Below are 12,835 nucleotides of genomic sequence, written 5' to 3' on the forward strand. Positions count from 1 at the left end.
GGATATCATCAGGTACTACAGAATTTTCTCCCTTTGTTTGCTTTAAAGGCCTCATCAACTTCTTTTTTACTAATGTGACAGTAAAAATGAAACATTTTATTATTATTAATGATATTATGATCATTAAGGTCAATCGTATTTTCAAAACTTCATTAAAAAGTTTATCAAAATAACTCACTCACCTATGTTGAATATCTATTTATAAGAAAAACACATTTTGATTTTCATATTTAATACACTTAACTGGGGTTAAATATTTACATTTCTTTTCTCTTTATTTTGCTAGTTTATACATATATTTTTGACCCACTTTAGTATTTTATTTATCATAAAAATCACTAAAAGCAGAATTTTTAGCGTCACAGATTGTTCTTTTAGACTCTCTGCGAGTTGTTTGATATTTTTTTCAATTCTCTAAACTTTTATAATTAAACCAAATACATAACTTCTTATATTTTATCTTTTCTTGCACGTTATTTTTCCACCACCAAGTATTTTTGTTTATGGAAATATTTTTTTGAATTCTTCGAGTACATCTTTTGCTACTTGTTTAATAGTGTTTGTTACTGCATCTCACATAACATTTGTTTCTTCATGAACATCCCAAATTTTGAACTCTTAAAAATAATTTTATTTGTGTCTTTTAGGTTCCTTCATCTATTTCTACGATGATGAGTCCTAACATTTTTTAATTTATAACTCTTCATCTCAAAATCTAGAACTAATAATCAATGTTGGGTACTTAAATCCTCACTTAGAATGAGCTTACAATCTCGATGATCTCTTCTTCTCATACGAAAACAATTAATTTGTGTTTTATTATATCCATTCTTATAAGTAATAAGATACTCACCTCTTTTCTTGAATAAAGTATTACTAATAAAAAAAATCATACACTAAAGCAAAATCTAAAATGACCCTACCTTCTTCATTAGACCCTCCAAAACTGTAGCTACCATGAATATTTCTGAAATCTTCTATCACTCTACCGACATTACATTTAAATCCCCTACAATAAATATTCTTTCTTCAAGGGGTATCATTTGTATTAAATCTCCTAAGTCATTCCAAAATTTATGTTTAGACTCTACATCCAAACCTACTTGAGGAGCATAAGCACATATAATATTAAAAATCTTAGTATCAATAATAATTTTAAGGGCTATAATTCTATCACCAAATCTATTATTTTTTTACAATATTATCTTTCAAATTATTATCTATAATTATACCTACATCATTTTTAGTGCAACTCTTATTAGAATACCAAAGTTTAAAAGCTAAGTTATCAATCTCCTTAGCCTTTTCTCCCACCCATTGAGTTTATTGAATGCATGAGATATTAATCTTTCTATGAATCATAATATGAACTAATTTCATTAATTTACCATCGAGAGTACCTATATTCCAAGATCTTATCTATATTCCAAGATCTTATCTTAATTAATTTTAGTTTCATTAGTTTCATGGACTAACTTCTTTTCCCCATGAATCCGTAATTTAGGGACCATTATTTATTTGACACTACATCCGGTGTAGCAACTCTTACACAATGATCAAAAGGATTAATGTCATGATTTTTTCGACATGTTTTATGCTGGTTGTTGACATCTAATGCATCCCTTCACTTTTCATATCCAGACTTGAGATCGACAATGACAGTGTTAATTAATAAAATATATTACATTAAATTTAATCATTTTAATTGTTTTTAATAACTATTAATTAGTTCAATAAAAATTAATAGATTTGAATTTATTATTTAATCAAATTAGTTCAATATAATTACCATTAATGATTGATTAGTTCAGTAAACATTTAATTATTAAATAGTAAAATTATGCATAGAAATTTTAAAGTAAATTTAATAAAATGTAGTAATCACATTATTCAATATTAATATTATTGCTCTTAAAGATATTTGAAAATCATATGTTAGTTAAGAAATACGGGGATTTAAATTTTGGCATAAATATGCTTTTAAAACTTTTAATTATCTAAATCTTATTAAACCCTTATCAAATTGTAAAATAGTTTGTCGAGATATATTACGGTTTACTTGGATGTTAAATAGTTTTTAGGATTTAATAATACCTTTATAATCTTATAAATTTGGATTTAAAATATTTAATTAAATCCTAATTGCCCCTAAATTTGCATTCATCCATCCATGTAGTTTAGGCTTTAGCCTTTCAGGAAGGAAAATGCATTTTTTAGTTATTATGAATATAACGCTGAAACATAAGGACCTTTCGGAAATTTGCTTTGTGCCTGTTATTAGTTTAGATTATTGAGAAATATAAAATGATTTTATTGTGGGAGCCTTTTTTTAGTTTTTTTTTTACAAAACGATGGAACACCGTAGTTTTGCCAGTTTAGATAAACTGTATTTTATATTTTTTTTCGAAAAATTACCGCTGAAATCATCATTTTTCCACCAATTCTGGCTAAGCGCGGTCAAAAAATAAAGTTATAATAGCCGCCACAACTTTTTGCAACATCAGATTATTCTTCAGCAGTTTCATAACTGTTTTTTAATAAGTTGTAGCTGTCCCTAAAATTTAAAGGAAATTTTATACGTGTAACACAAAATGTTAATGCATTTTCATATCCACACTTATTTTCATATTTATATGCCCACTTCTTTGGTGCTTTAACTCTATTAATTCAAATATGTATTTGATTTAAAAAAATCATTATTTTTAAGTGTGTTAGAAGATTTGCGACGTCATAGTGGTTATTTAGCATCGTCTTAACATTGTTGAAAACCTAGTACACACTCAGATAATTAAATTGATATGTATACACATCATAAGTTTTTTACGTGTAAAACATGAGAAAAAAAACACATAGTCTAGCCCAGCTGAAATAATTCATTATATAATCATAAGTAAACATGTTCACTATTTCTTTGACTTGGGAAATATGAAATTACAAAGTTGATGCACATCAATACTTTCGCAATAATAACTTCGATGGGTCGATAAGGTCATAATCAATTGATGAGAAGATAGTAGTCGGAAGTAAATGTAGTAGATTATGGTCATAACATCAACTTATTTTAGAGCTTCTAATTGAAATTCGTGGTAAGAGTTGGTCATGTGGGTCGTAGATGATTGTTTCAAGACTTTGTTCGTCCGCAGAGATTATAGCAGGAAGCTACTGAAGTTTTGAGTCAGATAGGTTGTTGTCGATCACATGTGTTGTAGTGGTGAACTACGAGAACGCCTGTAGGCCACTGAGGTTGGAGTCGGGAGTTGTGTGAGCTATAGACTACGTAAACAATAGTGTTGATTTGTGATAATGTTCATATGTCACAAAGATCAAAGTTAGGAGTTAGGCGAGTTGTGATGACGTATGTAAGCCACAAAGCTAGAATTGTGAGTTGCACAAACAGTGATAACGTTGGTAAGTCGTAGAGCTCAGACTTGAGAAATATATGTTATGGATCACATACGTTATAGTTAGTCACGTGGGCCGTTGTGGTAAACTGTAAAGAGAGAGATTCAGAGGTTTGGAGAAAGTAGTTGTATTTTAAATACGACAGTTGCTAGCAGTATTGTGGGTGTATTGTAATAAAGTCTTCTAGAGGTGTCATTGCATTATATGTGTGGTGTGTCGTTGCATTGTATTTCACAGTGCATTACTACATCGTCTTCGGGGCATGTCATTACACTATCTTCAAGGTGTGTTGATGCATTGTATGTGGGATGTACATTGCACTAACATTAGGGTGTTGTTAAACCATCTTTATGGTGAGTTTCTCCACATGATATTTTGTTAATTCGCAAGGTTGGTCGTTGCTTTGCAAAATATTTCGTTATTCGACAATGTACGTTATGTTTCCACAGCTTTGTGGGCCTTTTTAGTTACCCTTTTGTGAGTTTGGACAAGTCCAAGTGTCATTATAATTATTAATGCAAAATTTTTAAATTGTTTTTATGATTAAATTTATGCTTAATAATTTTGACTATTTTCATGCATCAATATACCATTATCATTTTAACAAGCATGTTAGTTAATTTGCTGCTTAATATTTTTTTAGTTCTTCACACTTGCAAACAGTCTTTACCATAATAAAACCTCATTATTTGCTTTTGCATCTCATCACAATATGGCTCAATTATAGATTTGTAACATTTAATCATTTGATGTGTTTAATTTGTTATATTCGTGAAATGATATATGGGATTTGGTATTTTTTTTAATGTCCTAAAATTAAAGAGCTGAGAATGTTTGTTTTTTCTTAGATATAAATAATCTGGCGCGATTAGCCAACTAAATTACTTGTCATCTAAATTAGGTGTAAAGTTACAAAATGGAACTTTTTTAATAGGCATTATATAAGAATCAACATATTTATGGGCTTCGAAGGCCTGTATTTAAAGCTGAACCTGCCGGCCAATGTGATCAAGTTGAGCCCACTTGTCGAAGTGATCGAGTTGATCCCACCACCCGAAGTGATCAAGTTGAGCCTACCAGGCAAAATTGATAAGTTGAATCCACTAGCCCAAGTGGTTGATTTTGCACAGGATGAACCAATTGCCAAAAAACATTATCATTATATATAAGGACATACATCTGTCCTTATTTAAAATGTGGTTTAAGTCATGGTATTTTTATCGAAATATCAGGAACGAGAACAGTAATGCAGGGAATGTCCTTTTATAATTATTTTATGTCCCCTTATGTAGAAGAGGTGGGGGGGCAGAAAAAATGTGATTTTGACTCTCTTTATCTCTCTCAAACTAAAAACTACTAAAAACTCCAAACCATTCTCTCCAGTCCCGAAAATCACGAGGAAAGAATAAAAAACACTTAAACTTTAAATATGTAACCTATATTTTTAATAAAATAACTGAAAATATAAGATACAAATTTTATAGAAAAAAGTCTATAATAAACTCTAGTCTTATATTATTAAAAATATAAGATAATTTTTTCAACATGTATCTTGTGACATGAAAACTAATTCTTTTGTATAAAATTCATATTAATATAACATAGGTTAACAACGTCGTAATTAAAAAAATAATGTAAAAGCAGTATTAAGTAGCAGCATTTTAAGAAGAAAATTTTGCAGCGAATATTATACTTGACATAGCCTTTCTTTTGGTAATGTATAATGACATGAACAAAATATGGTAAAGCACCAATTAATTTACCATTCAGGAAATGCTGCTATTTAGTGCGGCTTTCTTCTCTATATATTTTGGTACTAGAGCATCGATTTGAAGGTATGACAAAGAGCGTCAAAGAGTATGTAATGGAGTCCAAAGCCACTGATGTGTAATAATCTCAACAAGGCACGAGGTCGTCAGGAGCAATGAGATCCAATTGCTCCAAACCACACGAGAGATTTAAGGAGGTCATGCACGACTTTAATTCTCGCCTTGCCAATGAATGACATGGAAGCCCAATAGATGATCTTGGCAAAAAAAGTTGTACTCGAGGAGGAGGGCATCACAATCCATCCGACGATTACATGTATAATGCTCCAATTGGAGGATTCTTTAAGGAACCAAATGACTATGATGGGAGAGAATTTGATTGGAGAGCACTGAGAGTTACGAAGATCCATGAAGAAGAGATGAGCGGTGTGCTTAGAGGAAATGCATTGAGACATTTCACTATGTCAGAGGGCACCAATGACACTAACCAACTATCACACCTTTGAAGCAAAGCAGATTGAAGTTCCAAAACTAAAGAGTTTAGGAGGAGCTCGCAATGCGAAGGAAGTTTATAACTTCTTATGGGGACTTGAGTAATATTTTGGAGCGACAGGGATTATAAATGAAGATACAATAATTCATTTTGCAACTCTTTAATTCTCATACATCACTATGTTGTCATGGAGAAGAATGCGATGAGATACAAAGAAAGCTATGCACACTATATCCATTTTTTATGACTTTATGAAGGAGATAAAGAGACAATTCTACTCTGAGAACGCAGAGAATGAGGCTAGAGCCTAATTGCGAAAACTCCAGTAAGATGGATCAATTCACAAATACATTAGGGAGTTCACAAGCTTGGTTATTGAAATTCCCGACATGTCAGATAAGGTTGTTCTTCTCAACTTCATGGATTGACTCCAACAGCGAGCAAAGTTTAAGCTTAGGAGGCACGAAGTGCAAAATCTTGCCACTGTCATCACAGTTGTCGAAAGCCTAGTAGATTTCTCAAGAGAGTCCACAAAGTCAAAGGATAAGAAGAGTACCTATGTCAAAGAGGGAAAAAACAAGGATCAATATAAGAAAGAGACACACCACGAATCGACTCCATCCAAAGCAAAAATCAAGTGGAAGCCTAAAAATGACAAAACTAAACCACACAACCAGTGATTTCTTTGTGATGAACCAAATTGAGCAAGGGACTGTCCTCAGAAGAAGGCTCTAAACTCTCTCCTTGCAAGTCATAAGGAGGAAGAAGATGGTGATATTGCGACACGAGTAAGGGCTATACAACTGCTAAATGGGATGCAAGCTTCAACAAAATCCCAAGGGAAGGGGTTACATTTTGTGGAGGCAGTAATAGGCGAGAAGACCATTAGAGCAATGGTGAACACGTATGCTTCCCATAACCTCATCTTTGTCGAGCAAGCAAGATATTGGGTTTGCAGGTGACAAAAGGAGGATGCTCCATCAAGGTGGTCAATTCAGTAGAAAGACCAATCTATGAAATAGCCAGAGGAGTAAAGATCAATATTAGGGCGTGGTCAGATACCTTAGACTTCTTGATCATTTATATGGATGATTTTAAAGTTGTTTTAGGAATGAACTTCATGGATAAAGCAAGTGCATTCCCAATACCCTTCGCAAATAGCATGTGCATCTTGGAATAGAATCAAACTTGCTTGGTACCAATAGCAAGGACTAATAGGCAAGAACTCAAAATGCTATTTGCTATGCAATTCAAGAAGGGCATTCAAAAGAAAATTGGAGTTACTTGGCTATTTGATGCGCAAAATCGAGAACTTGTTATTAAATTAATTATAATGATGCATTGTAACCCAAATAATAATGTAACTTTAATGAAAATAATTTATCTTTAAAACCTCTTTTAAAGTCTCAATTCTCTTTTACAAATAACGCAAGTATACGTACCGTTCAAGTAATACAGGGCTCTAATGGAGTCCTAGATATCGATCCCACAGGGAACAGGGAAGTCCACAGGGAAGTTGAAAATATATATAAGCTAGCTATTTATATTCTATTATAAAATAAAAATAAAAATATAAAGTACGAAGTTTGAAGTTAAACTACTTATGTGAGATGCTACTAAATATGCAAATGCAAGACTATAAAAAGTAAGTTAAACTAGATGCTAAACTTTCAAAAGTAAATTGCTGAAATAAAATAAAGGTTTTTGTTGACGAAAAGTTCAAATATGAGAAAACATCATTCCCTTTTACAATAAAAATATGGCTTGTAAAGAAATTGAAATCATTTGAAAAATATATTTAAAAACTGTTTTGTGTCAAATAGGAGCAATCTTATTCTTTATCCTCTTCCGAGTGCTATAAAAAACATTGACTAATCAAAAGTTTGGTCCCTAATTCCGTGGTTAGGTTGGGAGGATATCGACTGTCACTCCAAATCTCTCACTACTCCCTCACTTAAGGGCTAACATGCTCTCATTAGTTTCCAATCAACTGAACCAATTTGGGGATTCTAATTTGTCACCTTAAAATATTTCAATTCTACATCCAACGAAGTATATTTCCCTATTTATTTACTCTCAATAAATGTTATTCTCCTTTTGTTGTAGAAATCATACTCCCTTTCCAGAACATATATTTCTCAACACATTTTAACAATTCAATTAGTCAGATCAAAAAGTAAATGAAGATTGGAGTCAAATCATCACAAATTATTGACATTTAAAACCGTAGAAAACAAAATCAATCTTCACTATCACAGAGTAGGGAGAAGGATAAAGAAGACTACTAAGAATTCATGAGAAGGATACAACAAAACATGGATTTCATATATAAAAACAAGTTTATAAAATAAAGAAATAAAAAAAACACAACTTATCTCACAATCCTTCCTAAGTAAATCCCTGGAAGTTCTCCTTAAGCAATTTCCTTCTTTACAAGCACTCTCAATTCTCTCTCGGAAGTGTAATGAATAAGAAATCTCTCACATTTCCTCTCCTCTTACAACCCTAGAATAAAATGCTCTCTTCTACAAAACTTCTCTCTCATGCCAAAAATTTTTTTCTCTCTCTCTCCCTCTCGTCACACTCTAGAAGTATCCCTTCCTTTTGGGCCTTTTGGGTTGCTTCCTCTGAAAAGAGTTTCAATTTCCCTCCAAAATTCAAAAGTCAAAACTTTGAATTTCAAAAGATGTACCTCCTTGATCCAAGAGTCTAATCCTTTCAAATTGGAACCTTCCAAAGTATCTAAATGCATTGAATCACTCAATGGGGTGTTTAGAACAAGTGTACCTTTGAAAATTTGAGCAAACTTTGTCTCAAATTGTCTTAATTTGAAAGAGTCACGCCTGACGCATCATGCGCCAATCTGCCGTATCTTGCGTCAGCGCTTTGGATTTTGGCGCATTATGCGCCAAACCCCAAAATTGACTGTTTTTTCTCCAAATTTCACTCTTTTTATCATTTTTGCTCCAAATGTCTAAAAATGGTATACCTGCAACAAAAATACAAAAATACCCTTCTTTAAAGTGCATTATCACAAAAAATAGACATAAAAAGGGTACTTAAAACAATATATTATTTTTGTGTATCAAAATCCCCCAAATTTAAATGTTGTTTGTCCTCAAGTGACACTTTTATTACATAAAAGCATATGCTTTAGAATAGAGATTAACTTATCACTTCTATACTTTAGTTCAATAAATAGAATAGCAAAATTTAAGAAAAAAATTAATAACTTAGGTTCAAACTCCAAGTCTAGGAATATCTAATAATCAAATTTAAGATTTCTAAATCTCTATTCTTTTCAAGAAGAATTGCAATTTGTCTTGCTAAGGACATTTAGAACATTCATATGAAAAAGAACTTCATAAAATTTTACTAGAAATGCTACTAATACTTCAATAAAAGTTTATAAAGTGTAATAAAGCTCCTTCCTTAAGTTGATTCAAGTGAAACCAATTTTTGATTAGACATCTCCTCAAGCTTCTCCTTACCCATTTTTTTTCTTTTCTTTTCTTTCTTTTCTTTTTTTTTCTTTTTTTCTTTTAAAAACTTTTAAATCATTTCTTTCTTTTTCTTTTTCCCTTTTTCAGGTGAAGATTACTATATCTGGATAGCCTTTAATAGTTTTAAATTTCACTATTCTTTTCTTAAAGTCAAAACTACACACCTCTCCTTACTAAATAAAGTCATACTAGTTTTTGATTTTTCATACAACCTCATTCATTTCTTCTTATATGAAACTCTAAAATTCTTAACACTTTAAAAAAACAATTTTTCCTTACTTAAAATAGAAAATAGAAAAACATAGTCTTATCGTATCATTCCAAATATCTTTAACTTTATAATTGACCTTCATTATTAGAATTTTTCCCCCTAAATTTACTATAATATTTATAAACATAAGTATAGTCACTCAAAGTTAAATCTTAATATCCCAAGTCATGTTAAATAAATTTTGAAAAATATAGTTGCTTAATGACAAATAAAATTTAGTTTTCTCCATTTCAAAATAATTTTTTCTTTTCCCCAAACTTAAATTTTTAAATGATTTTAAAAATATATTAGTACAAAATTTAGTTGGTGAAAGAAAACAGTAAATGCATGAAAATAAAAACTAACATGTAGAGGATTTTTGAACATGAAATTGGTTCTGGTATATTGCAGGTACTAACTGTAAAACTACATACAGGCTTTAAAGCATTAAATAAAACATAATATATTCTAAAGAACTTACTTGGAATTAAAACAAAAATACTAAAACTGAAAATACTATACATTCAATAAGCTCAAACTGAAAATACTAAAATTGAAGCTGAAAAGTAAACAGTCTACAATTACTTTTACAAATTACTGGTCCACAACATAATATAAAAGTCTGAATATAACAATCTCAAACAAAAAGTGCAAGACATCACAAAAAATACAAATAACACATAACATCAAATCAAATTAAATGCAAACTATCAGTCCTCATCTCCTTCCTCACCATCATCATCACCATCTTCTTCTTCTTCTCTTGCTTCCTCATCTTCATCACGAATGGGAGCATAGGGAAAAAAGTTGGGGCAAGCAGGAAAGTTCACGTTAGGTTCACCGATGAAGTGTATAACCATAGCATTTTGAAAATCTATATCATGTTGAACTCTCCTCTGCTGATATTCATCATTATATGCATTCCTTGCTTCTGTATCTCCCAACTGAGTTTGTATATTAATGATATCATAATGTTGAATCATGAGCCGATCCATAATACCTTCCAATGAAGCAGAACTAGAAGTAGATGCCCATGCAGCAGATGTAGAGGGTCTATCCCTTCTTCCACTTATAGACTCGACAGATGATTCTACTCTCTGAATCATGTGCTTCCTAATCATATTCTGAGTCTTTAATCTCTCTTTATTTCTATGGGATTCAACTCCTAATTGTTCACATAGAGTGAAAAGCAGGGCAGGATATCCAAAGTCTCCAGCAGTAGCACTACCAACAATACTCCGAGCTTGATGAACTATAAGTGCTCCAACGTCTATTGCCTTCATGTTCTGCATGTAATAGTTCAACACAACTTTATCCTTTGTAACATCAACAAGATGATTTGTAGGTAAAAGTCTGGCAGAGATGAAGTGATGTCATATTTTTTACTGAATAGTTAACATGGAAGCACGGAAGTTAACTATCTTGTTATTCTTTATTTTCCATTCCCCTCTTCCATCAGTCATAAAGGCAATAACTTCTTCCAGTGATGAATCAGTGATAGCAAAAATCAGTGAGAGCAAAAGCGACATATTCATCATGGAAGACATTTCTAAGCCATAAAATGCATTAATCCTTTCGGAGGTAAACTCAACTTGCGTACCTCTCACCAGAATGTGATCTCCCGCGGTGAATCTTAACTTTGAATAAAACTCCCGGACCATATGGACAATCGCTACAGCAGTGAAGTAGCAGAATCACTACCAATTTCTGGCGTGAATCAGTCTCTCAACCTCGCCTCCCGAGTTTGCAAATGCCCGTTCTTGCAAAATTGAAAAACGACAAAGTGATGGAAATGCCCGACTTGACCTCGCTTCGAGGAGGCGTTAGCAACATCCAAAGTGATGGAAAATAATTGATTTGGCTTCCTATGGACCTAAGAATGCTAATATAATAATTTGGGCAAGTTTTGGAAGAGTTTTTTGTGCAAAATTGAAAGGTGGTCGTGAGCTTTAAAGGGCTTTTCCGGCGGTGGTGGTGGTGTGGGTTGGGTTGTTCAGATCAAGTGCTACAAATTTTGTTAAGAATGCAGAAGGTTTGGGAGGCTCTATGGAAAGTTGGCTCGGCTTCAGATTATTTGGCGACGTTGGCGGTTTCCAGCGAGGGAGGAGGTGGGGGGCTGCTGTTGTGTAACGTGAAGGAGAAAAGCGTGGGGGGAGGTTTAGATCTTGTTTTAGGAGAGGAGTTTACCGTTTTTTTTTTCATTTGAGGTGTTGTTGGTTGTTTATATAGGAAGAGAGAGGGAGGGGGAGAGAGAGAGAGAGGGAGGGGCAGCTGTTATGATGAAATTATATATATATATATATATCTCATGCGTGAGTTATGATGTGGGGGAGAGAGGATGAATAAGCCGGCCAAAGCATTCGTGAGTTGAAATTGGATAGGAGAAGAAAATTTATTTCGTGCATTTTTCGTCGAACGCGTCATCGTGGTAAAATGAACTTCCTCCCTAAATGAAATCAACGTTCTAGACACGCTCACGTGATTCATTTCGTCATCCGGGGTCGTTCAGACCACTTTTTCTGCGATCGAGTCAAAAATGCGTCAAATTTAATTTTCGTCAAATTTTTTGTTCGCGATCAATCATTTTTGAAATTGATCATGGGACAATTAAATGGATTTAGATTCATTTAAAATTGGATCTAGACATGTTGAATTTGATGTGAATTTGAAATTGAGGTATTTGATTGATCATTAAGCTCAATTTGGTGATTTTGGTCAAAATGAGCGAATTTGGTCAAATTGGATCCAATGAATGGTCAAGAATTAGTTTTAGGGGTGTTTGAAATAATTTTGAAGGATTTGAGAATTTTTGGTCCGCGAGTGACATTTTGGTAATTTCGGTCGACTTTGGTCAAAGTGTTCAAAATATTGATTTAAAGGCTTGAGGTGGTTCGAGAAGAAATTTGGAGTCAAACGACAGTGTCTGGGGTAAATTTCGATCAATGTGGAAGGTTTTATAATCCCCAAAGCATTTTTAAGTATTCGTTATTTTGGTGTCGATGCGTCAAAAAGTTGTCTGAAAGTATGACAATATTACAGTCAAAATTCTCAGGAAGACACAAGGAATGATTTGGTGTAATTTTTAAAACTTATCGGTGACTCTGTGAGGTTTCGAAAAATTTGATATTTTGCGGTCCAATGGCATTTTGGTAATTTTTTGGGAAAATTTGGTATTTTTGCAATTTTTAGGTTTTGAATGTTCTAAATGATAATATCAAATGGTTTGAAGTAGACTTTGTGATTCAATTGCAGTTTTGAGGAATCTTGAAAAATTAGAATATTCAAGTGTGGTATTTTAGGGGAAACTGAGTTCAAATAATTTTGGTCAGCCCCGTGGGTGTAATGATTGTAACATTGTGATATAAAAGTACAATTTTTATGAAGGTTATGAATGATGATGCAATGTATTGAAGTCCAA

Source organism: Phalaenopsis equestris, unplaced genomic scaffold (genome assembly GCF_001263595.1).
Source record: "Phalaenopsis equestris unplaced genomic scaffold, ASM126359v1 Scaffold000761, whole genome shotgun sequence".
NCBI lineage: Eukaryota > Viridiplantae > Streptophyta > Magnoliopsida > Asparagales > Orchidaceae > Phalaenopsis > Phalaenopsis equestris.